Source organism: Anomaloglossus baeobatrachus, chromosome 1 (genome assembly GCF_048569485.1).
Source record: "Anomaloglossus baeobatrachus isolate aAnoBae1 chromosome 1, aAnoBae1.hap1, whole genome shotgun sequence".
In the NCBI taxonomy this organism is placed as follows: domain Eukaryota; kingdom Metazoa; phylum Chordata; class Amphibia; order Anura; family Aromobatidae; genus Anomaloglossus; species Anomaloglossus baeobatrachus.
The window spans coordinates 632,092,004-632,119,293 of record NC_134353.1 but is presented as its reverse complement, the minus strand read 5'-3'; positions in this window follow the sequence as shown (position 1 = coordinate 632,119,293).

Below are 27,290 nucleotides of genomic sequence, written 5' to 3'. Positions count from 1 at the left end.
TCTATGCTACTAAATGCTTTGACAGGTAGGCAGGGATTACCAATATGCACCTAGAAATGCTTGTGGTTCTGGCTGCATATTGCAGCTGACAAGTTCCCTTTAAGTGGAAAGGGTACGTTCATGAAGATAACTCCTGTGTTGATTCGGAGGATATGCATGCGGATTGCCTAGTGAGTGAGTTTCATCACCAATCTCAGACGGTAGGGGTTTCTGAGGGTCCCGTGGCCCCTAGTAGAAAGGGGGTACTGTCTTGACTCAGTTTGGGGATTTGATCAGGTGACCTGTTGTTACAGATCAGTTCCTCAGTCTGCTGGGCTATTGCCTTTTCTTCTCTGTCCACATGCTTATGGTTCCTATTGTCTTTGTTATCACTTCTTTGTTTGCTCCTGTCTACGTTTTTCATTTTCCCGTTTTGGTTTGCCCTATCACATTCTGGGTTGGGTAAAATATTTTCACCTTTCACTGCACTTCCTTGCTGGCTATACCTCTCTAGGTGAACTTTTGTCTAGGAGTTCCAGCCCTTCAGTATAGTGATTTACCTTTGGATAAACACCAGTTGATTGCCTGCTGTGAGTTGGTTTGTTATCCTTCCCAGCACCTATTCCTTTCAACTTATATGGACAGGTTTTTTGTTCTGTCACTCTGGGTTTTCGTGTCTTCCTGCACACATCTCTCTCCTTTTGTTGTCAGTTTGTCGCGGCCTTCCCTGTGGTCCTTCAATTTGAATGAGAAACAACTCGATGGCCTTGTAGCGAGTCAGGTTCAAGGTGGTGTTCTTAGTCTTTCTAGTCTGCACAGGGACCAGCTGGGTGTGGGCACGCCTTCTCCCTGTATTAAGTCTTCCCATTTCTGTTACCTGTGTGTGAGTGTGTTCATTCTCAGAACACACAGCAACAACTAACAGAACTGACCCTGCCATCAGTTCTTGTGTCATGATGACTATAGGATATTGGGGAACTGGGGTCCTATGCTATTCTTAACTTCAGGGATACTCCTGATGGTGAAGAGACCTGAGTCTCCTTTCTGGCTCTGCTTCTGATAAGTCCTGATCTGATCCCCCCCAGGGAAGGATGTGGATGTGACAGGAGTGAGATGAAACCCACGGATAAAGACAGACAAGGGAACACCAAACCTTTGTTACACAGCACGCACACAGGTTAAGACAAAAACTCAAGAGGAAAAACAAGAGCATGAAGGAATCTACAAAACAACATGGGTAAACTCCACAACTGCACCAAGTAATAAGCACAACTTTCACCAGTAAGTCTTGGACACCACACCTCACCGACTAACATAGACAAAACTATAGCTGGCATGGGTAGAAGGATTCAACCAGAATAAATAAGGGAGGAGCAGATGTGATAGGTCTCCCCACAACAGGTGATCAAAGCAGCAAGCAGACAAGCAGAGATTAAACCTTGCTAGTCTGGCTATGAATCGGCACACAGCAAGTTAACAGCAGAGTCTGCCTGTGTTGATCCCAGACACCAGAAAAACCATCAGGTGGAGTGTCAGAATGGAGTTGAGAATTTGGTGAGAATGGTGACCTAAATGCTGAGAAATGCAAGAAGCTACTTATCCATAATACAATACCATCTGGGAGTCATTAGACTGGCTACAGATTTAGTCTAGAGCAGGACAGCAACCCCGAACATACAGTCAATGTCATTAAAGAAATATATTCAGTGTAAAGAACATGTCTTGAAAGTCATTTTGGATCTCACAGAGCCTTGATCTCAACATCGTCGAGACTGTCTGGAATTACACAAAGTGACAAAGAATTGTGCAAGCCTGCATCCACAGAAGATCTGTGTAATACTATTGTATGTACTGAGGATTTCGATTGCGTTAGGGCAATGACAACCAGAGACGAGTTCTTGGTGCAAAAGACGTTTTATAATATGTAACCGCAATATGTGCACAGAACAGAATATACACAATAATATGTAACCGCAATATGTAAACAGAACAAAATATACACAGTAATATGTAACCGCAATATGTACACATAACAGTATATACACAGTGGACCATAAACACAGTAAATACCTGCCGGGTTCAGAGCAAAGGGGAATTCCCGGGGCCGCGCACTGGACTCCCCCAGGGAGACCGCCAGAAGCAAACCCCTACACAGGGGCTGTCCGGCAATCACCCCAGAAGGCCCAAATGTACAGCAGCCGGGACACAAAAAGGGCAACAGATATAGTCCAAAAAATGTCCGTACGTGATGTGAGTCCTAGGGTGGATATGAACGGAAGGGACCGGGCAGAAGTGCCGACCAGAGACGGCAGACAGAGTCCGAGCACAGTTGGATGAGAGGTGAAGTCCAGAGCTGATGTCAGGTGTTTCAACCGGATCCAAACAGCAATCAGGAGATGAGAGCAGCAGGGCAGGAGTACACAGGAAGCCGTGTACTCAGGCAACTAGACTAAGCTTAGGGGCTGGCTTTTGAAACAGATGAACAGGAAGTAGGGCAACAGAACAGAAAACTCCATGTTAACAAAGGACCTTCAAAAGAAAACTGGAAATCCCGGAACTCTGACAATCTGTGTTTAGTTCTCCAAGCTGTTTGGAGCAATGTCTCTGCAGAGTTTTTTGCATGCAAGTGTATGCAGAAGAACTGATGATGATTTGATGGCAAGGAGTGATCACATTAAATATTAATTTGATTTAGATGTCTTGTTCAATCACTTTGTATTTTGTTTATTTTTATCAATTAACTACTAACACTTCTATTTTTGAAAGCACATTTCTACACCTGTGCACAGTACTGTATGTGCAGTGAATGAAATAATTATTTGATCCATTGCTGATTTTGTAAATTTGCCCACTGACAAAGACATGAACAGTATAATTTTAAAAGGAAAGGTGTCGTAAAAAAAAAATGTTTTTTCAATAAGTGAAAAAATGTAAAGTATTAATGTTTTAATGTTATGTTTAAATAATATTATTTGTTTTTAATTCAGAAAAATTAAAAAAAATTAAAAGTTTTATATTTTCCACTCTTAAACACTAGGGGGAGCAGCTGCTGAACTCCTACTGTAGAAATAGCTCACATTACAGCTGCAGTAAAAGTGGGCAGAATCTGCTCTCCTGTGTGTGATGTCACATCTCCCCCTCCCAATCTGGGTGTTTCCAAAAGGATAAGAGAATGAAGTTTAGTGACAGTGCAAAGCCATTTTGTTGTTGGCGGCAAAGTTATTATAATATGTCTAAAGTGTCACCAAGGACAGCTGCATAGTTCTCCAATGTCTCCCTATGTCCCTCTGCTGGCTGTCTCCCTATGCCCCGCTGCTGGCTGTCTCCGTCCATATGCCCCGCTGCTGGCTGTCTCCCTATGCCCCGCTGCTGGCTGTCTCCGTCCCTATGCCGCGCTGCTGGCTGCCTCCCACCCTATGACCACTGATGGCTGTCTCCCTCCCTATGTCCCACTGCTGGCTGTCTCCTTTCCTATGCCCCACTGCTGGCTGTTTCCCTCCCTATGCCCCGCTGCTGGCTGACTCCCTCCCTATGCCCCGCTGCTGACTGTCTCCCTCCCTATGCCCCGTTGCTCGCTGTCTCCCTCCCTATGCCCCGCTGCTGGCTGTCTCCCTCCCTATGCCCTGCTGCTGGCTGACTCCCTCCCTATGCCCCACTGCTGGCTGTCTCCCTCCTTATGCCCTGCTGCTGGCTGACTCCCTCCCTATGCCCCACTACTGGCTGTCTCCCTCCCTATGCCCCGCTGCTGGCTGACTCCCTCCCTATGCCCCGCTGCTGGCTGTCTCCCTCCCTATACCTCGCTGCTGGCTGACTCCCTCCCTATGCCCCGCTGCTGGCTGTCTCCCTATGCCCCGCTGCTGGGTGTCTCCCTCCCTATGCCCCGCTGCTGGCTGTCTCCCTTCCCAATTCTTCACTGCTGTCTCCCTATGCCCCCCTGCTCGCTGTCTCCCTCCCTATGCACCACTGCTGGCTATCTCCCTCTCTATGCCCCACTGCTGGCTGTCTCCCTCTCTATGCCCTGCTGCTGTCTGTCTCCCTCCCTATGCCCCGCTGCTGGCTGTCTCCCTCCCTATGCCCCGCTGCTGGCTGTCTCCCTCCCAATTCTTCGCTGCTGTCTCCCTATGCCCCCCTGCTGGCTGTCTCCCTCCCTATGCACCGCTGCTGGCTATCTCCCTCTCTATGCCCCACTGCTGGCTGTCTCCCTCTCTATGCCCTGCTGCTGTCTGTCTCCCTCCCTATGCCCCGCTGCTGGCTGTCTCCCTCCCTATGCCCCGCTGCAGGCTGTCTCCCTCCCTATGCCCCGCCGCTGGCTCACTCCCTCCCTATGCCCTGCTGCTGGCTGTCTCCCTCCCTATGCCCCGCTGCTGGCTGTCTCCTTCCCTATGCCCCGCTACTGGTTGTCTCCTTCTCTATGCCCCACTGCTGGCTGTCTCCCTCTCTCTGCCCCGCTGTTGGCTGCCTCCCTCCACATGCCCTGCTACTGGCTGTCTCCCTCCCTATGCCCCGCTGCTGACTGTTTCCCTCCCTATGCCCTGCTGCTGGCTCCCTCCCTATGCACCGCTGCTGGCTGTCTCCCTCCCTATGCCCTGCTGCTGGATGTCTTCCTCCCTATGCCCTGCTGCTGGGTGTCTTCTCCCTATGCTCCGCTGCTGGCTGTCTTCCTCCCTATGCCCCGCTGCTGGCTGTCTCCCTCCCTATGCCCTGGTGCTGGCTATTTCCCTATGCCTCACTGTATCCCGTGACCCCATATACTGTGCTGCCGGCCGGGATCGGAGGTCCGAGGTGACATGCAGGGAGGAGGGGTGATCCGTAGTGCAGTGCCGCTCGGGCTGCAGATCACCGCTTCCAGCCGCATGCACTCACCTCAGACCTGCGCCCCAGGCAGGATGCCCTGTCAGTGATCACAGTATGAGCAGCGGACAGAGGTCCGAAGTGAGCACACATGGGGAGGATGGGTGAGCGGCAGCGGTTGTGTAAGCGGCGGAGGGAGAGGGAGGCTGAACGGCGGAGCGTGATGGGGGCTGAACGGTAGAGAGGGAGAGCAGCACGCCAGGATCAGTAACGGTGCAATCACCGTTGCCTGGCGTCGGTACTCACCCCATCCATCCCGGCGGGTAACAGGGGGAAAGTAGAGCACACAGCATACGCTGTGTGCTCCACAAAGATGGAGCTGATCTCTTCCCTCTGCTGTGATCTGGACAGCCCAGGGGGTGCGTCCATTTCACAGCAGATGCCTTTTCTGTTACAATATAGGGTCGGAATCTGACCACTGTCCTCTATGCCCTGGGGGCTGCCATAAAGGACGTGAGTTAACCCCTTAGTTTGCCCTGTCAAAATGTGACAGCGAGATGTAAATGCCCGCCGCAGTAAGCGCACACTCACCCACCACCATCGGAAGTCATGTGATGATTCCTGTAGCTATGATGACTCACCTCCTCTTACTGCCGGCAGAGAGCTGGCTGTAATAGGAGAGCAGCATTTCAGCAGATCAGAGATCTGCAGCTGTGATCTACAGAAATGCACGGGTGATCGGACTGATGATCCTTATAGTCCCCTAAGGGGACTAGTAAAATAAAAAAATTGTTAAAAAGTTTTTTTTTTAAAAAAAAAAAAAAAAAAAAAGTTCAAATCATTCCCCATTGAAAATTAAAGGGTTAAAAAAATAAAAAATATACACATATTTGGTATCGCCGAGTTCAGAAATGCCCAATATATCAAAATATAAAATCAATTCATCTGATCGGTAAACGGTGAAGCGGCAAAAAAAATTCGAAATGCCAAAATTAAATTTTTTTGGGCGCTGCAAATTTTGCGCAAAATGCCATAACAGGCGATCAAAACATAGGATCTGCACAAAAATGGTACCGGTAAACACGTCAGTTTGAGAAGCAAAAAGTAGTCACTGAACACCAGATCCCGAAAATTGAAAACACTACGGGTTTCGTAAAATGACGCAAAAAGTGTGTCACGAACCGGGGTACGGGGGCTAATCGTTCTGGAGCACTTCCTCCCTGTATCCGAAGTCGCTCGGCCCGGTCTTCTGAGCCACGGATGCTGACCAGGACTTTTTGGCATTCTGACACTAAAGGGTGCTTTACACGCTGCGACATTGCTAACGATATATCGTCGGGGTCATGTCGTTAGTGACGCACATCCGGCGCTGTTAGCGACATCGCAGCGTGTGACATCAATGAGCGACGATCAACGAGCGCAAAAACGTGAAAAATCATTGCTTGTTGACACGCCGTTCATTTCCTTAATATTGTTGCTGCTACAGGTATGATGTTGTTCTTCCTTCCTGCGACAGCACACATCGCTATGTGTGACACCGCAGGAACGACGAACATCTGCTTACCTGCATCCACCGGCAAGGCAGAAGGAAGGAGGTGGGCGGGATGTTACGTCCCGCTCATTTCCGCCCCTCCGCTTCTATTGGACGGCTGCCGTGTGACGTCGCTGTGATGCCGCATGAACCTCCCCCTTAGAAAGGAGGCGGTTCGCCAGCCAGAGCGACGTCGCAGGGAAGGTAAGTCCGTGTGACGGGTGTAAGCGATGTTGTACGCCACGGGCAGCAATTTGCCCGTGACGCACAACTGACGGGGGCGGGTACGCTCGCTAGCGATATCGGTACCGATATGGCAGCGTGTAAAGTACCCTTAAGTGTCAAAAAGAGCCTACTGAGCATGTGCGGGATTCCTATGGGTCTTTTGCCACTGTCTGAGCATGTCAGTGATGTGGCACGTTCCTATTGGCCACAGTGACATAATCGGTGATGTGGTACGTTCCCATTGGCCGCCGTGACATCATAAGTGATGTGGCCCGTCCCCATTGTCTGCCGTGACATCATCAGTGATGTGGCACATTCCTATTGGCTGGTGACATTATCAGTGATGTGGCTTGTTCTTATTGGCCACCGTGACATCATCAGTGATGTGTAGGGCTCTCATTGGCCAAAGGGGCTGGCTACACGTGGTTCCTCCATCTTATGGGCGGTACAGAGGTGATAAATAGCCCTGACGCCCACATGGAAGTGCGCACTCGTCTTTGTGCATACTGCTGTACAAATCTTAGATAGGGTTAGGCGGCGATGTCCCACCGGACTGATTGAGGGTAAGGAGGCAGGTTAGAGTGAGGCGTTGCGCTCATATCCGTTGACCGAGTTAGGGTCAGTAGCTGGCAACGCTGGGCTCCAGTGATATCGGGCTTGGGCAGCTTTGGGACCGGTGGATAACCGGCTGTACCATATAGCAAGCCGATATAGGAGCAGTACCCTGTACACTCACCACTGCATATACCCTGAGCCTCAGGATACGGCTAGTTTTCTGCTTGTCCGCTCCTATACATACTGTGTATGCTACATATATATTACTTTCCGTGAAGGAACAGAAGTAGGGGCATAACTACTGTGGTCGCAGCGGTCGCCATTGCGACCGGGCCCGGGAGTCTAGGGGCCCGGCGGCCGCCAGGCAGATCAGCAGCCAGCCCCTTTCAGTGAGAGAGGAGCTGCGCTGATCTGTCACAGACCACGAGGCCGCTATATGACCCAGTGCCGCTGCCTACTCCGGGCCCCCCTGCCTGGTGTCAGCGGCGGCACCGGGGCCCCCTGCGTGGTGTCAGTGGCTGCGGCGGCTCCCCCGTCACTGCGCACAGTAATGATGAAGCATAGCGCGGCCGGTGCCGCGCTATGCATCATCATTCTCCCCTTGTGCATGCGCGGTGACGTCACTCCCGTGCAACTGCTGTGCTGAGTGCACAGAGTGCAGGACGGGAGAACGAGGAGAGGGGAGAACGAGCAGCGGTGGAAGAGGAAAGCGGTGAGGACAGAGCAGCGGCTGGAGAATGAGGAGAGAGGTGAAGACAGCAGCCGTGGAATGAAGAGAGAGGGTGAGTACTTGTTTTTTGTTTTGTTTTTTTTTAATATAAATTAGTGAGTACACGGTGGCCAGAGGCTTGGGAAGGCTGCATTATACACGGAGGCCTGGAGAGGTTGCATTATACATGGAGGTCTGGGGAGGCTGCATTATTATACATGGAGGCCTGGAGAGGCTGCATTTTACATGGAGGCCTAGGGAGGCTGGCTGCTATATTATACATGGAGGCCTGGAGAGGCTGGCTGCTATGATATACATGGAGGCCTGGAGAGGCTGGCTGCTATGTTATACATGGAGGCCTGGAGAGGTTGGATGCTATATTATACATGGAGGCCTGGAGAGGCTGGCTGCTATATTATATATAGTCCTGGAGAGGCTGCATTATACATGGAGGCCTGGGGAGGCTGGTTGCTATATTGTACATGGAGGCGTGGGGAGGCTGGCTGCTATATTATACCTGGAGGCCTGGAGAGGCTGGCTGCTATATTATACATGGAGGCGGCCTGGAAAGGCTGGCTGCTACATTATACATGGGGGCTTGGAGAGGCTGGCTGCTATATTATACATGGAGGCCTGGGGAGGCTGGCTGTATTACTATACATGGAGGCCTGGGGAAGCTGGATGCATTATTATACATGGAGGCCTGGGGAGGCTGGCTGCATTATTATACATGGAGGCCTGGGGAGGCTGGCTGCATTATGATACATGGAGGCCTGGGGAGGCTGGTTGCTATATTATACATGGAGGCCTGGAGAGGCTGGCTGCTATTTTATATATGGACGCATGGGAAGGCTGGCAGTATTATTACACATGGAGGACTGGGGAGGCTGGATGCATTATTATACATGGAGGACTGGGGAGGCTGGCTGCATTATTATAGATGGAGGTCTGGAGAGGCTGGTTGCATTATTATACATGGAGGCCTGGGGAGGCTAGCTGCATTATTATACATGGAGGCCTGGGGAGGCTGGCTGCATTATTATACATAGAGGCCTGGGGAGGCTAGCTGCATTATTATACATGGAGGCCTGGGAGGCTGGCTGCTATATTATACATGGAGGCCTGGAGAGGCTTGCCGCTATTTTATACATGGACACCTGGGGAGGATGGCTGTATTATTATACATCAAGGACTGGGGAGGCTGGATGCATTATTATACATGGAGGACTGGGGAGGCTGGCTGCATTATTATAGATGGAGGTCTGGAGAGGCTGGCTGCTATATTATACATGGAGGCCTGGGGAGGCTGGGGGCATTGTTATACATGGAGGCCTGGAGAGGCTGGCTGCTACATTATACATGGAGGCCTGGAGAGGCTGGCTGCATTATTATACATGGAGGACTGGGGAGGCTGGCGGCATTATTATATATGGAGGTCTGGGGGGGCTGCATAATACAAAATGAAGGACACCTTATACATGGAATATAGGAGTGCATTATGCATGGAGGAGTATGGGGCTGCAATGTGAAGTTTTATGAGGTTGCGTTATAATACATATAGGAATATGGGGGCTACATTATAAAACATTGGGGGCTATGTTTGGTGTCTACAAACTCAATTCGACCTGAGGCATCTCAGGGACACATCAGTTTTACCATATAGTGAAGACGGTGAATAAAATAACCTAAAAACAATTGTGCAATCACACTTTTTTTTAGCAATTTTTCCGCATTTGGAATTTGTTTTGCTGTTTTCCAGTACACTATATGGTAAAACTCATGGTTTCATTTAAAAGTACAACTTGTTCTGCAAAACATAAGCCCTTATATGGCAAGATTGATGGAAAAATAAAAAAAAGTTACGGCTCTCGGAAGAAAGGGAACAAAAAAACCCTGGAAAAATGGAAAATTGCTCGGGGGTGAAGGGGTTAAAGACAGCTGTCTTAAAATGTCACCTGTATAAAAGACTCCTCTTTACAGACTCAATCAATCAGACTCTAACCTCTACAACATGGGCAATACAAAAGAGCTCTCTAAGGATATCAGGGACAAGATCAAAGAACACCGTCCCCACTGTCAAGCATGGAGGTGGAAACATTATGTATTGGCGGTGTTTCTTTGCTAAGGGCACAGGACTACATAAAACTAAACATAAATACCTATCTAAAACTTAACATTTATTGATATATATATATATATATATATATATATAAAAGGTTCAAAACCATAAAACAATTAGATAAAACAGCACGGTGCACAGAAGAGAGAGGGAAACTCAGTCCCTACAATATCCACTCCCTCCTGTGCCCTACCTAGCCGTGGAGGTTGGCACCCTAAAGATACAATGTGGCGCCAAGGGAGTGGGTATTGTAGGGATTGAGTTTCCCTCTCTCTTCTGTGCACCGTGCTGTTTTATCTAATTGTTTTATGGTTTTGAACCTTTTATATATATATATATATATATATATATATATATCAATAAATGTTAAGTTTTAGATAGGTATTTATGTTTAGTTTTATGTAGTCCTGTGCCCTTAGCAAAGAAACACCGCCAATACATAATGTTTCCACCTCCATGCTTGACAGTGGGGACGGTGTTCTTTGATCTTGTCCCTGATATCCTTAGAGTGCAGCGGGCTGTTTTATCTAATTGTTGTGTCGTTTTGAACCTTTTATATATATTTATCAATAAATGTTAAGTTTTAGATAGGTATTTATATTTAGTTTCACACACACCTATTAACTAGTGTTCCAGGACTACATCACCACATCAATGGGACAATGGATGGAGCCATGTACCATAAAATTCTGAGTGACCTTCTCCCTTCCGCCAGATCATTAAAAATGATACATACAACCAAGGCAACAAAGGAGTGGCTCAAAAGAAGCACATTAAGGTCATGGAGTGGCCTAGCCAGTCTCCAGACCTTAATCCCATAGAAAACTTATGGAGGAAGCTGAAGCTCCGAGTTGCCAAACGAAAGCCTCAAAATCTTAATGATTTAGAAATTATCTGCAAAGAGGAGTGGACCAGAATTCCTCCAGACATGTTCACAAACCTCATCATCAGCTACAAAAAAAGTCTGACTGCTGTGCTTGCCAACAAGGGTCTTGTTATAATATAATAACACGATTTTCTGGATTTTGTTTTGGATATTCTATCTCTCACTGGTAAAATTAACGTACCCTTAAAATTATAGACTGTTCATGTCTTTGTCAGTGGGAAAACTTCCAAAATCAGCAAGGGATCAAATAATTATTTCCTTCACTGTATATGCAAAGTAGCAAAAACTCAAAGGGATGCTATACCAGCAGTGTAGTGTGACCAAATGTGTACTCACACTACCCATTAGCCAGGCAGCGTGATATCAATATCATAAGCAGTACCAGTTCAGAATCTGAAGTGGCTGTATGGGTTTTACTACCAACTGACCAAACATGTCAAGATATGAAGAAAGTTACATTCTGTTTTCTAAGACAATTTAGATATATAATGGTTTCTTTGACTTTGACAGAAAATTTGAGGTGTGCTGTAATTTCATAGTTTTACAAAAGAATACACTATAGGTCAGGGGTGGGCAATTAATTTTCCCATGGGGCCGCATGAGAAATTGGGATGGTTTTAGAGGGCCGGACTAATATAATTAACTCGGTTCTACATATATATATATATATATATATATATATATATATATATACACACAAACACGCATATATACTGTGCGTGTATAATATATATACACATACACACAATGTATACATACACACACAATCCCCATATACTACATCACTACACCCGCCACATACTACACCTGTAATATACATCAGTATACACTACACCTGTAATAAACTACACCTCTATATACTATACCACTATATATAACATCACTACACCCCTATATACACCTGTAATATACTACACCCCTATATACACCTGTAATATGCTACATCACTATATACTACACCTGTAATAAACTGCAGCACATCACTATATACTACACCTGTGATAACCTACATCACTACACCCCTATATACTACACTTGTATTATACTACATCACTACACCCCTATATACTACACTTGTATTATACTACATCACTACACCCCTATATACTACACTTGTATTATACTACATCACTACACCCCTATATACTACACTTGTATTATACTACATCACTACACCCCTATATACTACACTTGTATTATACTACATCACTACACCCCTATATACTACACTTGTATTATACTACATCACTACACCCCTATATACTACACTTGTATTATACTACATCACTACACCCCTATATACTACACTTGTATTATACTACATCACTACACCCCTATATACTACACTTGTATTATACTACATCACTACACCCCTATATACTACACTTCTATTATACTACATCACTACACCCCTATATACTACACTTGTATTATACTACATCACTACACCCCTATATACTACACTTGTATTATACTACATCACTACACCCCTATATACTACACTTCTATTATACTACACTCCTATATACTACACCTGTATTATACTACACCACTACACCCCTATAAACACCTGTATTATACTACACCACTACACCTGTAATATACTACACCACTACACCCCATATACACCTGTAATATACTACACCACTACACCCTTATATACACCTGTAATATACTACACCACTACACCCCTATATACACCTGTATTATACTACACCCCTATATACACCTGTAAAATACAGGTGTATATAGGGGTGTAGTGGTGTAGTATAATACAGGTGTATATAGGGGTGTAGTATAATACAGGTGTATATAGGGGTGTAGTATAATACAGGTGTACATAGGGGTGTAGTATATTACAGGTGTATATAGGGGTGTAGTGGTGTAGTATAATACAGGTGTATATAGGGGTGTAGTATTATACTACACTTCTATATACACCTGTATTATACTACACCACTACACACCTATAAAACTACACCACTACACCCCCCATATACCACACCTGTAAAACTACATTCCCATATACTAAACCACTACACCCCAAATATTTGTCAAAAGTTACCCCTCTCCCCCAGCCCCCCGCCTGCCCGCCCCCATTGTCCCCGCAGGTTACTAGTAACCACTCACCTCTCTTCTTATCGTTCCCGTCCTCAGACACCTCCGTACGAGCCCCCCGCTGAGCTGCTTCTCCTTCACATGGCCAGGCTGCGCCGACGCTGTATTCCTAGGAGCCCCCGCCGCTGCCTCTCTCCATATGGCCCCCGCCTCTGCAGCTTCTCCTGCCGGGCGGGAACTTTTCAAATGACACACGCGCGCCGTACTGACGATATCAGGGCGCGCGTGTGTCACAGAGAAAAGTGTCGGGCAAGGAACAGAGGAGAGATTCCTGCGTTCCGCTGCCTACACTGTGCGGAGCTTCAGGATCTGTCCTCTGTTTCCTGCCCGACACGCAGCGTGTGATGAGGGTCAGGGCCGGCTCCAGGTTTTTGTGGGCCCCGGGCGGAAGAGTCCCAGTGGGCCCCATCAACATGCAGACACACATACGTACACATACATATTTAAAGACAAACTCACAAAAATACATATAGAACGGACACATCTATACAGCCATATACACTGACATACATAGATACACATTATAAATGCCTACAGACACACAGCTCTGCTGCATACATACAGACACACATAGCTCTGCTACAGACACACATAGCTCTTCTACAGACACACATAGCTCTGCTACAGACACACATAGCTCTGCTACATACATACACACATAGCTCTGCTACATACATACACACATAGCTCTGCTACATACATACACACATAGCTCTGATACATACATAGCTCTGCTACATACATACACACATAGCTCTGCTACATACATACACACATACCTCTGCTACATACATAGCTCTGCTACATACATAGCTCTGCTACATACATACACACATAGCTCTGCTACATACATACACATAGCTCTGCTACATACAGACACACATAGCTCTGCTACATACATAGCTCTGCTACATACAGACACACATAGCTCTGCTACATACAGACACACATAGCTCTGCTACATACATATGAAGCGACCGGTGGTAGGGCCGCGGGTGTGTGTGTATGCTCTATTCCAACAAAATCCCCATACTCAGATTTTACCGGTAGTAACATTTCTTTACTAGGAAACATATTTATAATACAATCAACCGAACTATCTGCGCACATGTGTATAGTGGAGTCCCCGGATCTTCACTCCTTCCGGGTACGCAGCAAGGAAAAAAAAAAAGAAAAGAGAAAAACACAAAGAAATGGCAGCAACTTTCCCTAACTTTCCCTACAATCACGTACCAGTCTATCCCAAAAGAAGATGCCGCTCCCACGTCGCAGGCCTGGAGTCTCACGATGATGGGTCCCGGTGCAGCGCTGAAGGGATGCAGCTCCTCGGTCTTTTCCTTTGATCTTCTCCCGCTGGTAACGGATTATAGTCAGTCTTTTAGTCCCGGGGCACACCGAGCAGAAGAAGGGAGGTCATGGCCCCTGTACTTGCACTCAGGGTGCGATGCTCTGCAGTCAAGTTGTCACAGCCCCTGGATTTGCACTCCGGGCGCGATGCTCTGCAGTCCGGGGAGATCCTCGGCGAAAACAAAGTCCTGCAGCCCGGGGATGGCAGGAACCACTTCCACAGGGTGATTCCTCCAAGAATCCGGTGGCAAAAGAGCCCTGTGTTCAGAGACACCACACGCAGCTCTCTCCTGGCTGAGCTCCGGGGCTGAATCATTTTCCCGCACTTTCTCTTCCTGGTTAGAACACACCAGCTCCTGTAGGGGATTTCCCACCTCTGTGTTTGTGATTGCCCAGTCTGACACTGCCCCCTTGTGGGCAAGGGCTGAAGCAATATTCAAATCCATTTCTACATTAATGATGCAGTCTGAATTGTTGATCCCATTACACATACACACATAGCTCTGCTACATACATACACACATAGCTCTACTACATACAGACACACATAGCTTTGCTACATACAGACACACATAGCTCTGCTACATACAGACACACATAGCTCTGCTACATACATACACACATAGCTCTGCTACATACATACACACATAGCACTGCTACATACACACATAGCTCTGCTAAGTACAGACACACATAGCTCTGCTACATACAGACACACATAGCTCTGCTACATACAGACACACATAGCTCTGCTACATACATAGCTCTGCTACATACAGACACACATAGCTCTGCTACATACAGACACACATAGCTCTGCTACATACATACACACATAGCTCTGCTACATACAGACACACATAGCTCTGCTACATACAGACACACATAGCTCTGCTACATACAGACACACATAGCTCTGCTACATACAGACACACATAGCTCTGCTACATACATACACACATAGCACTGCTACATACACACATAGCTCTGCTACATACAGACACACATAGCTCTGCTACATACAGACACACATACCTCTGCTACATATATACATACATACACATTGCTCTGCTACATACACACATAGCTCTGCTACATATATACACACATAGCTCTGCTACATACATACACACATAGCTCTGCTACATATATACATACAGACAGACACACACGCGGCTCTGGGGCCCAGCACATACGGCACCGGGGGGGGGGGGTTTGCAGGGAATACACCTAGGGGGGAGAAGAGCCCATACAGCTCACCGGGGCCCATAAATCGGGAGGTAGGGAGGGCACATACCGCTCAGGTCACGGTGGAGAGGGGGCCCACACAGAGCCAGAAAGAAGCACTGTGCTGGGGGTCGCTGGCTGGCACTGCAACTCTCATCTGTGGGATGAGCAGGACGCCGGCCGGTAGCTCCGCCCACAGATTAAGTTCAACCAGGAAGTCTTTGCTCCTTAAAGGGACGGCGCCGCAGATTCCTGCCGATGACTGCGGTCCCCAGAACTCGGCCCGGGGGCTGCAGAACTAAGGCGAGTGGGCCCTGGCCAAGGGGCACCAGAACTGACGAGGCCGAGTGAGCCCCCCCGGGCACTGATGAGGGCAATCTGACCACGCGCCTCCCGGAGCCTGGAGCTCCGGACAACAGGTCAGATTGCTCTCATCAGTGACCGGCCAGCAAGGACGCCCTGAGCCAGGCGGGCTGGTCACAGAGAGTAGGCGGGCCGGATGTGGCCCGCGGGCCGCCCCTCGCCCAGGTCTGATAGATATATATATATATACACACAAACACGCATATATACTGTGCGTGTATAATATATATACACATACACACAATGTATACATACACACAAAATCCCCATATACTACATCACTACACCCGCCACATACTACACCTGTAATATACATCAGTATACACTACACCTGTAATAAACTACACCTCTATATACTATACCACTATATATTACATCACTACACCCCTATATACACCTGTAATATACTACACCCCTATATACACCTGTAATATGCTACATCACTATATACTACACCTGTAATAAACTGCAGCACATCACTATATACTACACCTGTGATAACCTACATCACTACACCCTGTAAACGTTGCTTACCGCAACCTGGGGGGTTTACTCGCTTGCAGCGATGCAGGGTAGCTTAGGCATACACAGGCAACACAGTCTCTCTCAAAAATGCAGCAGTTTATTAGTACAACATAAACTGCTCTTCCAAAACACAATGAAGCCTCTCCTGGCTTAAAGGAAAAGTTAAACAAAACACCTTCACATACCGTGGGCTTCAAGTCCATTTAATGTCCATAGTAAAGGTATGGCTGTCTCCCCACGAGACACGGATTTCTGGTCAGTCTATGTAGCGGATCGCCCGCTCAGGTTTGGACACTACAAGTGTCAGAGTGGAGCTCCCTCAGCCTCCACACACTCAGTTCCAGAAGGTTGAAGGCAACCTACGCTTCCTTGGGCAGGTTCCTTCCAGAGGCTCCAACCTCTCTGAGAATAGCAGCCTCTTTACCTGCCTGAGGCTGCTCATCATGCAGGGCTGCTCCACACACACTGACAGTCTCCTAAATCAGCCTCGACACACCCACAGGTGGAGGTTTGTGTGTTCAGACCTGCACAGCATACTGGCATTGTTAAAGGGAACCTGACCCTTATATGCAGAACCAAGCCTTTGTGGAACTACAAGTCCCATAGCAACTTCTTCCCTTTAATATCGCAGGGACCTTCTCCATTGCGACACATAGCGACCATTTACCACATTGGTGGTCGCTACCTCACATATCCCCCCCCCTCTGTTCAAACTCGTAGGGTTTAACACTTGACACCCAAAGGGGCCCCGAGACAGAGCATCAGTGTCACCTTGTCCTACCAGTTGAGAGGGCACTCTTTGACAAACTTGAGCTTCAGCTCCTGACATAAAGTCGGTCATTGTCACCAGACTCGTCTCAGTCAACCCCCTTCTCAGATACGCCCCCAGGTCAGACCTCTCTCTCCATGACTGTCTCCAACGGCTAGTGTAGTAGCGAAACTCTCTCCCAGTCGAAACTACTGTCTGGTCCGACTCTGAGCTATCTAATCCACTAGAAGGGCTACTGTCTGGGCACCTCAGCACTGAGCTGATAGATGATCTGCTATATCTAGACCGTCTGCATTCTCTTTTTGCAGATTTACTATAGCTTGTTCTTCCATTGCGTCTTCGGTCGTCATCGCTCTGTTGGCGTGTTTTCTCAAGACCATCCTTCACTGTAGATATATTACTCCCTTCATCCATTCCTTTGGAGTTTAGAGTAGAGGGCTTGGACCATTCAGAGTTTATGCTATAGCCCAAAGTGTAGTTAGGTCTTCCATGACCTTGGTTCCTTTCTTTATAGGACCTACTTTCTGTGCCAACTGAGGCAACACCTTTATCAGGTGGGCAACCCTTCTCCTGGCCCCAGCCTGAAAGCTGTCTCCACCTCATACCAACTTGATGGAGTTGTTCTGCAATATTCTGCCTTTTTAGGGTCAACTGCCTTAGTTCTTCCAGGTAACCCAGGCGGTACTCTAGGAGGACTCGTACATTTCCAACACACTCTTTTGTTCCCACAATGACACATGGAACCATACCGACTTCACAGAGTATCTTGGCTTCATTATGAATATTAATTCTTACTCTCGTCACACCGGACTTGTCAACCATCTCCTGCATGACTCTTCCATTTCTTCCAATCAGTTTCTTAACCAGTTCTCTGGGTACTTGTGTGACCTCTTCCACAAACTCCAACAACCTTCGAGCTGTCTTGACTGCTTCTGCAGTTTTCCCATAGATTCGGAATGTTCCACTGTTTTTTTCCACTTCAATAGCTGTAATACCTGGAACCTTCCTGGCTTGCTGAATGTTACTTCTCAGCGCTCTTATTGCAAACCCAATTAATGGTTTCTTCACAACCACCACTTCCTGAAACGCTGCGGTGAGCCGCTTCATATGCTCCAATCGTCTGGTGTCTTCTTCCGTCTTTGTAGAGATGAGCCACTTCGTGCGAAGACACTGTAGGTGCATGCCACTCAGGATAGCCACCCGCTTCTTTGTGACATCACTTATAGAGCACACCACCAACCGACAAGACTCTGGGGCAAAGTACACTTTATAGGCTCCTACGGCAGTCTTGAATTTTTCATGTACCGCCTCACTGGCACAGGCTTTTCTCAAGTCTGCAGGGACTTCTACCATGCACGTAAAGACTGGCCGAATTTCTTTACCTGTAAGGCCATCGGACCGTTCCTTGGGTCTTCCATATCCATCCTCTTTTCTTATCACAGGCTCCACCTTTGGAGTTGCATTCTCCTCAGCTTTTTCCATAGCCTCAGAGCCTTTGAATTTTTCCTCATCTTTGGGCTCAAGATTCTCAATCTTCTGTACCAAGTCCATCTTTATGGCCTCCATCTTGGTCTTACCAGTAAGTTCAGTTAAGCTCTCAGCTGCTGATGGGACTTCTGGGCTAGATTTCCCTACTTTAAGGGTTCTCTCAATTTCTGCAGCTTCAGCCATCTCTTGGGACTCTGCAGAATCTCCCTCAATTTCCTCTTGATTCTCTGCAACTTCAGAGGCTTTCTTGCACTCCATACCTTCAACCTCAGATTCTCTGGGGTCTACAACAGCTTTTGTGCCGTTTGCACTATTATTCACGCCAGCACTGGTTGGATCACTGGTCTGCTCACCATGACCTTTGTGGATTTTTCCTCCACCAACAGCCTCCAGGATTTCTTCTCCTATAGGGTTTTCACTCAATAGACCATCAGCCTCACACCAGGAAATCATAGGGGACATCACCACTACTGTTTTGGTCGGCTCCTTTTCTGCACTTTCACCCTGCTGATTTCTGCCGTTACAATGTGTCAGTTCCAGCTCAGACTCCTCTTTCTTTTGCATGATTTTGCTGTCCAACACTACATTAGCGGTTGCTATTGGTAACGTGCCTTTCTCAACCTTCTCTGCACACTCAGATTCTGGAAGGGAATCCACCCTTTTGGCAGAACTACATGACACTGTCTCTACCTGGACCATATTTACAGAGGTTGTAGCTCGCTCCGCCTCTCTACGCCTGTTGCGCCTTCGGCGACGGGAGGAGGTTTTCCCCTGTTCGCTCATCAGTACGTCACTGTACTCGTTTGTCACTTTAGTAGAGTTAGTGTATTTACTGGAGTCATCGTCACTCGCCCTGGTGTCCTGGACTAACATGTTCCCACCTAACCAGGTGTTGGCTCCTTTTTCTGGAGCTCCTCCGTCACTAACGGTCATATTGTCATTTATTTTCTTACCCATCATGTCACTAAGTTGGGCATGTCCACCTTTTTCTTTGCTCCCCACTAACTTAGAACAGTCACCTTTAGGGGGTGCTATCTTCACCTTACCACACATAACCACCCCACAAGGACTCTTTTTAACCTCCCGCTGTGGTGGAACTTCCTTTGGACTGTTACAGCTCTTACAAAAGCACCCGGACACTTCCCCCTGCTTCCACAAGTCCACAAATAATTTAGAGTCCCAACCGATAATAATTGGGTGCTGTAAATCTGAAACTACACCAACATCATGAGAACCAATGTCTGTTTTTGTCTTAATGACCACACTGGTCATTGGGTATTCTTTATCATTATTGTGGGTGCAGTTGGCGTGGAACTTCTTTCCAGGAATCAGGTAGACATCAGAGGTGGCCCTCACCAGGGTCACCAAACTCCTTGAGTCTACAAGTCCAGTTACACTTCCACGGTACACAGACGTGGCTTCTCGTCAGATGGGTGGTCTATACTGCAGACAGGACACTTGCAGCATGAACACCTTTGTGCTTGACTACTGTCCATCTGCGCCACTGCACCCTTGTCTATGGGATGCTCCATCCCCTTTTGGGCAACCACCCCTTCATGGGATTCCACCCCCTTTTGGGGTTTCTGTGGCTTCCTTGCAGTGTCTTTAGACCCCAGTTCACACAGTTCCCCTTTATCTTGCTGGGCACCCTGTGTTCGTACTGGCCCCAGAAGGGAGTTTATCAACTGGTCCACTGCTGCCACATCTGTCCGCACTGACGGCTCCTGCTGTCCACGCACAAGGAACTGGTACAGCTCCTCCATAGCATCCATTTGTGCACCCTCCATGCTGAAACAAGAAAACAAACAGCAGGGGCGCTCCAATGGGTAATACCCGGTGGTCTAAAGAGGGGGGAGGGGGTTAGAGAACCACTAACCTTTCCAGGTTGTACCGCCCGTACAACCAGGATCTCCAGCCTGTGGTGTATCACTGCTCACCAAACAGGGCCCCGCAATTCCGGGTTGGCCTGGAACCTCCAGTCACTGGTCTCTCGCCACTGCAGCACAGAACCCTGCAGACCCACTGATTCACCGCCAGCAGCTGGAGCACGCTGTCCCTGTTCGTGGACCCGCCGATCCACCGCCAGCTGCTTGAGTGCGCAGACAAAATTTTCGTGGACCCGCCGATCCACCGCCAGCTGCTTGAGTGCGCCGACACGATTTTCGTGGACCCGCCGATCCACAGCAATACGTCCTAGGCAGTTGCCCTTAGCAACCAGGCTGCGTTGCCCCTAGCAACCACACCGCATGCCCGCATTCGAGACACCATATGTAAACGTTGCTTACCACAACCTGGGGGGTTTACTCGCTTGCAGCGATGCAGGGTAGCTTAGGCATACACAGGCAACACAGTCTCTCTCAAAAATGCAGCAGTTTATTAGTACAACATAAACTGCTCTTCCAAAACACAATGAAGCCTCTCCTGGCTTAAAGGAAAAGTTAAACAAAACACCTTCACATACCGTGGGCTTCAAGTCCATTTAATGTCCATAGTAAAGGTATGGCTGTCTCCCCACGAGACACAGATTTCTGGTCAGTCTATGTAGCGGATCGCCCGCTCAGGTTTGGACACTACAAGTGTCAGAGTGGAGCTCCCTCAGCCTCCACACACTCAGTTCCAGAAGGTTGAAGGCAACCTACGCTTCCTTGGGCAGGTTCCTTCCAGAGGCTCCAACCTCTCTGAGAATAGCAGCCTCTTTACCTGCCTGAGGCTGCTCATCATGCAGGGCTGCTCCACACACACTGACAGTCTCCTAAATCAGCCTCGACACACCCACAGGTGGAGGTTTGTGTGTTCAGACCTGCACAGCATACTGGCATTGTTAAAGGGAACCTGACCCTTATATGCAGAACCAAGCCTTTGTGGAACTACAAGTCCCATAGCAACTTCTTCCCTTTAATATCGCAGGGACCTTCTCCATTGCGACACATAGCGACCATTTACCACATTGGTGGTCGCTACCTCACAACCCCTATATACTACACTTGTATTATACTACATCACTACACCCCTATATACTACACTTGTATTATACTACATCACTACACCCCTATATACTACACTTGTATTATACTACATCACTACACCCCTATATACTACACTTGTATTATACTACATCACTACACCCCTATATACTACACTTGTATTATACTACATCACTACACCCCTATATACTACACTTGTATTATACTACATCACTACACCCCTATATACTACACTTGTATTATACTACACTCCTATATACTACACCTGTATTATACTACACCACTACATCCCTATAAACACCTGTATTATACTACACCACTACACCTGTAATATACTACACCACTACACCCCATATACACCTGTAATATACTACACCACTACACCCTTATATACACCTGTAATATACTACACCACTACACCCCTATATACACCTGTATTATACTACACCCTTAAATACACCTGTATAATACAGGTGTATATAGGGGTGTAGTGGTGTAGTATAATACAGGTGTATATAGGGGTGTAGTATAATACAGGTGTATATAGGGGTGTAGTATATTACAGGTGTATATAGGGGTGTGGTGGTGTAGTATAATACAGGTGTATATAGGGGTGTAGTATTATACTACACTTCTATATACACCTGTATTATACTACACCACTACACACCTATAAAACTACACCACTACACCCCCCATATACCACACCTGTAAAACTACATTCCCATATACTAAACCACTACACCCCAAATATTTGTCAAAAGTTACCCCTCTCCCCCAGCCCCCCGCCTGCCCGCCCCCATTGTCCCCGCAGGTTACTAGTAACCACTCACCTCTCTTCTTATCGTTCCCGTCCTCAGACACCTCCGTACGAGCCCCCCGCTGAGCTGCTTCTCCTTCACATGGCCAGGCTGCGCCGACGCTGTATTCCTAGGAGCCCCCGCCGCTGCCTCTCTCCATACGGCCCCCGCCTCTGCAGCTTCTCCTGCCGGGCGGGAACTTTTCAAATGACACACGCGCGCCGTACTGACGATATCAGGGCGCGCGTGTGTCACAGAGAAAAGTGTCGGGCAAGGAACAGAGGAGAGATTCCTGCGTTCCGCTGCCTACACTGTGCGGAGCTTCAGGATCTGTCCTCTGTTTCCTGCCCGACACGCATCGTGTGATGAGGGTCAGGGCCGGCTCCAGGTTTTTGTGGGCCCCGGGCGGAAGAGTCCCAATGGGCCCCATCAACACGCAGACACACATACGTACACATACATATTTAAAGACAAACTCACAAAAAAAACATATAGAACGGATACATCTATACAGCCATATACACTGACATACATAGATACACATTATACATGCCTACAGACACACAGCTCTGCTGCATACATAAAGACACACATAGCTCTGCTACAGACACACATAGCTCTGCTACAGACACACATAGCTCTGCTACAGACACACATAGCTCTGCTACATGCACACATAGCTCTGCTACATACAGTTAGGTCCAGAAATATTTGGACAGTGACACAATTTTCGCGAGTTGGGCTCTGCATGCCACCACATTGGATTTGAAATGAAACCTCTACAACAGAATTCAAGTGCAGATTGTAACGTTTAATTTGAAGGTTTGAACAAAAATATCTGATAGAAATTGTAGGAATTGTACACATTTCTTTACAAACACTCCACATTTTAGGAGGTCAAAAGTAATTGGACAAATAAACCAAACCCAAACAAAATATTTTTATTTTCAATATTTTGTTGCGAATCCTTTGGAGGCAATCACTGCCTTAAGTCTGGAACCCATGGACATCACAAAACGCTGGGTTTCCTCCTTCTTAATGCTTTGCCAGGCCTTTACAGCCGCAGCCTTCAGGTCTTGCTTGTTTGTGGGTCTTTCCGTCTTATGTCTGGATTTGAGCAAGTAAAATGCATGCTCAATTGGGTTAAGATCTGGTGATTGACTTGGCCATTGCAGAATGTTCCACTTTTTAGTACTCATGAACTCCTGGGTAGCTTTGGCTGTATGCTTGGGGTCATTGTCCATCTGTACTATGAAGCGCCGTCCGATCAACTTTGCGACATTTGGCTGAATCTGGGCTGAAACTATATCCCGGTACACTTCAGAATTCACCCGGCTACTCTTGTCTGCTGTTATGTCATCAATAAACACAAGTGACCCAGTGCCATTGAAAGCAATGCATGCCCATGCCATCACGTTGCCTCCACCATGTTTTACAGAGGATGTGGTGTGCCTTGGATCATGTGCCGTTCCCTTTCTTCTCCAAACTTTTTTCTTCCCATCATTCTGGTACAGGTTGATCTTTGTCTCATCTGTCCATAGAATACTTTTCCAGAACTGAGCTGGCTTCATGAGGTGTTTTTCAGCAAATTTAACTCTGGCCTGTCTATTTTTGGAATTGATGAATGGTTTGCATCTAGATGTGAACCCTTTGTATTTACTTTCATGGAGTCTTCTCTTTACTGTTGACTTAGAGACAGATACACCTACTTCACTGAGAGTGTTCTGGACTTCAGTTGATGTTGTGAACGGGTTCTTCTTCACCAAAGAAAGTATGCGGCGATCATCCACCACTGTTGTCATCCGTGCTACTCCAAACATGTCTGCTATCTCTCTGATGGATTTTTTCTTTTTTTCAGCCTCAGGATGTTCTGCTTCACCTCAATTGAGAGTTCCTTAGACCGCATGTTGTCTGGTCACAGCAACAGCTTCCAAATGCAAAACCACACACCTGTAATCAACCCCAGACCTTTTAACTACTTCATTGATTACAGGTTAATGAGGTAGACGCCTTCAGAGTTAATTGCAGCCCTTAGAGTCCCTTGTCCAATTACTTTTGGTCCCTTGAAAAAGAGGAGGCTATGCATTACAGAGCTATGATTCCTAAACCCTTTCTCCGATTTGGATGTGAAAACTCTCATATTGCAGCTGGGAGTGTGCACTTTCAGCCCATATTATATATATAATTGTATTTCTGAACATGTTTTTGTAAACAGCTAAAATAACAAAACTTGTGTCACTGTCCAAATATTTCTGGACCTAACTGTACATACACACATAGCTCTGCTACATACATACACACATAGCTCTGCTACATACATACACACATAGCTCTGCTACATACATAGCTCTGCTACATACATACACACATAGCTCTGCTACATACATAGCTCTGCTACATACATACACACATAGCTCTGCTACATACATACACATAGCTCTGCTACATACATAGCTCTGCTACATACAGACACACATAGCTCTGCTACATACAGACACACATAGCTCTGCTACATACATAGCTCTGCTACATACAGACACACATAGCTCTGCTACATACAGACACACATAGCTCTGCTACATACATACACACATAGCTCTGCTACATACAGACACACATAGCTCTGCTACATACAGACACACATAGCTCTGCTACATACATACACACATAGCTCTGCTACATACGTACACAAATAGCACTGCTACATACACACATAGCTCTGCTACATACAGACACACATAGCTCTGCTACCTACATACACACATAGCTCTGCTACATACAGACACACATAGCTCTGCTACATATATACATACATACACATTGCTCTGCTACATACACACATAGCTCTGCTACATACATACACACATAGCTCTGCTACATACATACACACATAGCTCTGCTACATATATACATACATACACACATAGCTCTGCTACATATATACATACAGACAGACACACACGCGGCTCTGGGGCCCAGCACATACGGCACCAACAGATTAAGTTCAACCAGGAAGTCTTTGCGCCTTAAAGGGACGGCGCCGCAGATTCCTGCCGAGGACTGCGGTCCCCGGAACTCGGCCCGGGGGCAGCAGAACTAAGGCGAGTGAGCCCCGGCCAAGGGGCACCAGAACTGACGAGGCCGAGTGAGCCCCCCGGGCACTGATGAGGGCAATCTGACCACGCGCCTCCCGGAGCCTGGAGCTCTGGACAACAGGTCAGATTGCTCTCATCAGTGACCGGCCAGCAAGGACGCCCTGAGCCAGGCGGGCCGGTCACAGAGAGTAGGTGGGCCGGATGTGGCCCGCGGGCCGCCCCTTGCCCAGGTCTGCTATAGGTGATACAGAAATATAAAGCTTATACACAAGTTTAATTTTCTACAGAAAGAGCCCGATTCATTATTTGCATCCATTTTTTGTGTAGTCTTTGGTGGTTTTTTTTTTGTTTTTTTTTACCATTTTTGAGTTGCACCTGATGTAAAGACTATTGTTGGTGTTATGGTTTTTTCATAGTCACCACAGTGGATAAACTTTACAGTTTCTTGGTGTTTTTGCATGATTAATCATTTGTGTTGTTTCAAAAAGTAGCTAAATTTGTTGCAAATGTACTCCAGTCCCTCCTGGAGTGATTTTATATTGGCAATTAGCACAAAAATTGGCAACAAATATCACAAGAAACACAAATTATAAATAAAGCCCAAAATATTAACAGCATTTACAATCTGACATAAAGAGTAACCACTAGGGGTCATTGTTCAACTGTGTGAAATTTTATTAAATAGTGATTATTACATGTGAATATTTTAATGTACTTTATACTAACAAAAGTGCAAAGCCGAGCAGTCCACAATAAGGAGCTACTCAAGAGCTGTGACAGGTTTGTCCTGCTGTAACTCACTACAGATGGGAAGGTGTATGAAAACCAAGCAGGTGGGAAGAAGTATTCAAGTGATTAGCCCTGCCATGATGCACAAGTCCCTGTACTTGGTTTGAACAGTCTTTCTGTGCTGAGAGGATCCCTAAGTCATTTTTCTGAAAGGCTTTTATCAAACTTTTGCTGCCATGCAAACCCATCAGCACCCCACAATCAGTTTTCAGGTCTCTGGTCGGCTGACAGAGAGTACCCTAGTTCTCTGTGAAATTTTTGTTAACGACTATGGCATTTAAGTGATTAAATTGACAGGATCAGAGATAATTCCAATCTCAGTAATTGCTGCGATGTCCACATTGCAGTCAGTTACTTATCACTGAGGGAACTTGACAGTCTTAAGCCCCTGTCACACATAGCGATATCGCTAGCGAGATCGCTGAAACGTCACAAGTTTTGTAACGTATCAGCGTCCTCGCCAGCGATGTCGCTGTGTGTGACACATAGCAGCGACCTCGCCCCTGCTGCGAGGTCGCTGATCGTTACAAAAAGATCAGGACCTTTTTTTGCTCATTGGTCTCCTGCTGTGCAACACGCATCGGCGTGTTTGACTGCGGGAGACCAACGAGCACTGACTCTGTGTAAGCAGCGTACGCTGGTAACCAGGGTAAATATCGGGTAACTAAGCAAAGCGCTTTGCTTGGTTACCCGATATTTACCCTGGTTACCAGCGTACGCCGCTTACAGGCTGCCAGCGCTGGCTCCCTGCACACGTAGCCAGGGTAATTATCGTGTAACTAAGCAAAGCGCTTTGCTTAGTAACCCGATGTGTACCCTAGCTACGTATACAGGGAGGCAGCGCTGGCAGCCTGTAAGTGGTGTACGCTGGTAACCAAGGTAAATATTGGGTAACCAAACAAAGCGCTTTGCTTAGTTACCCGAAATTTACCCTGGTTACCAAGCACAGTATCGTTACACGAGTCGCTGGTGGCTGGTGAGATCTGCCTG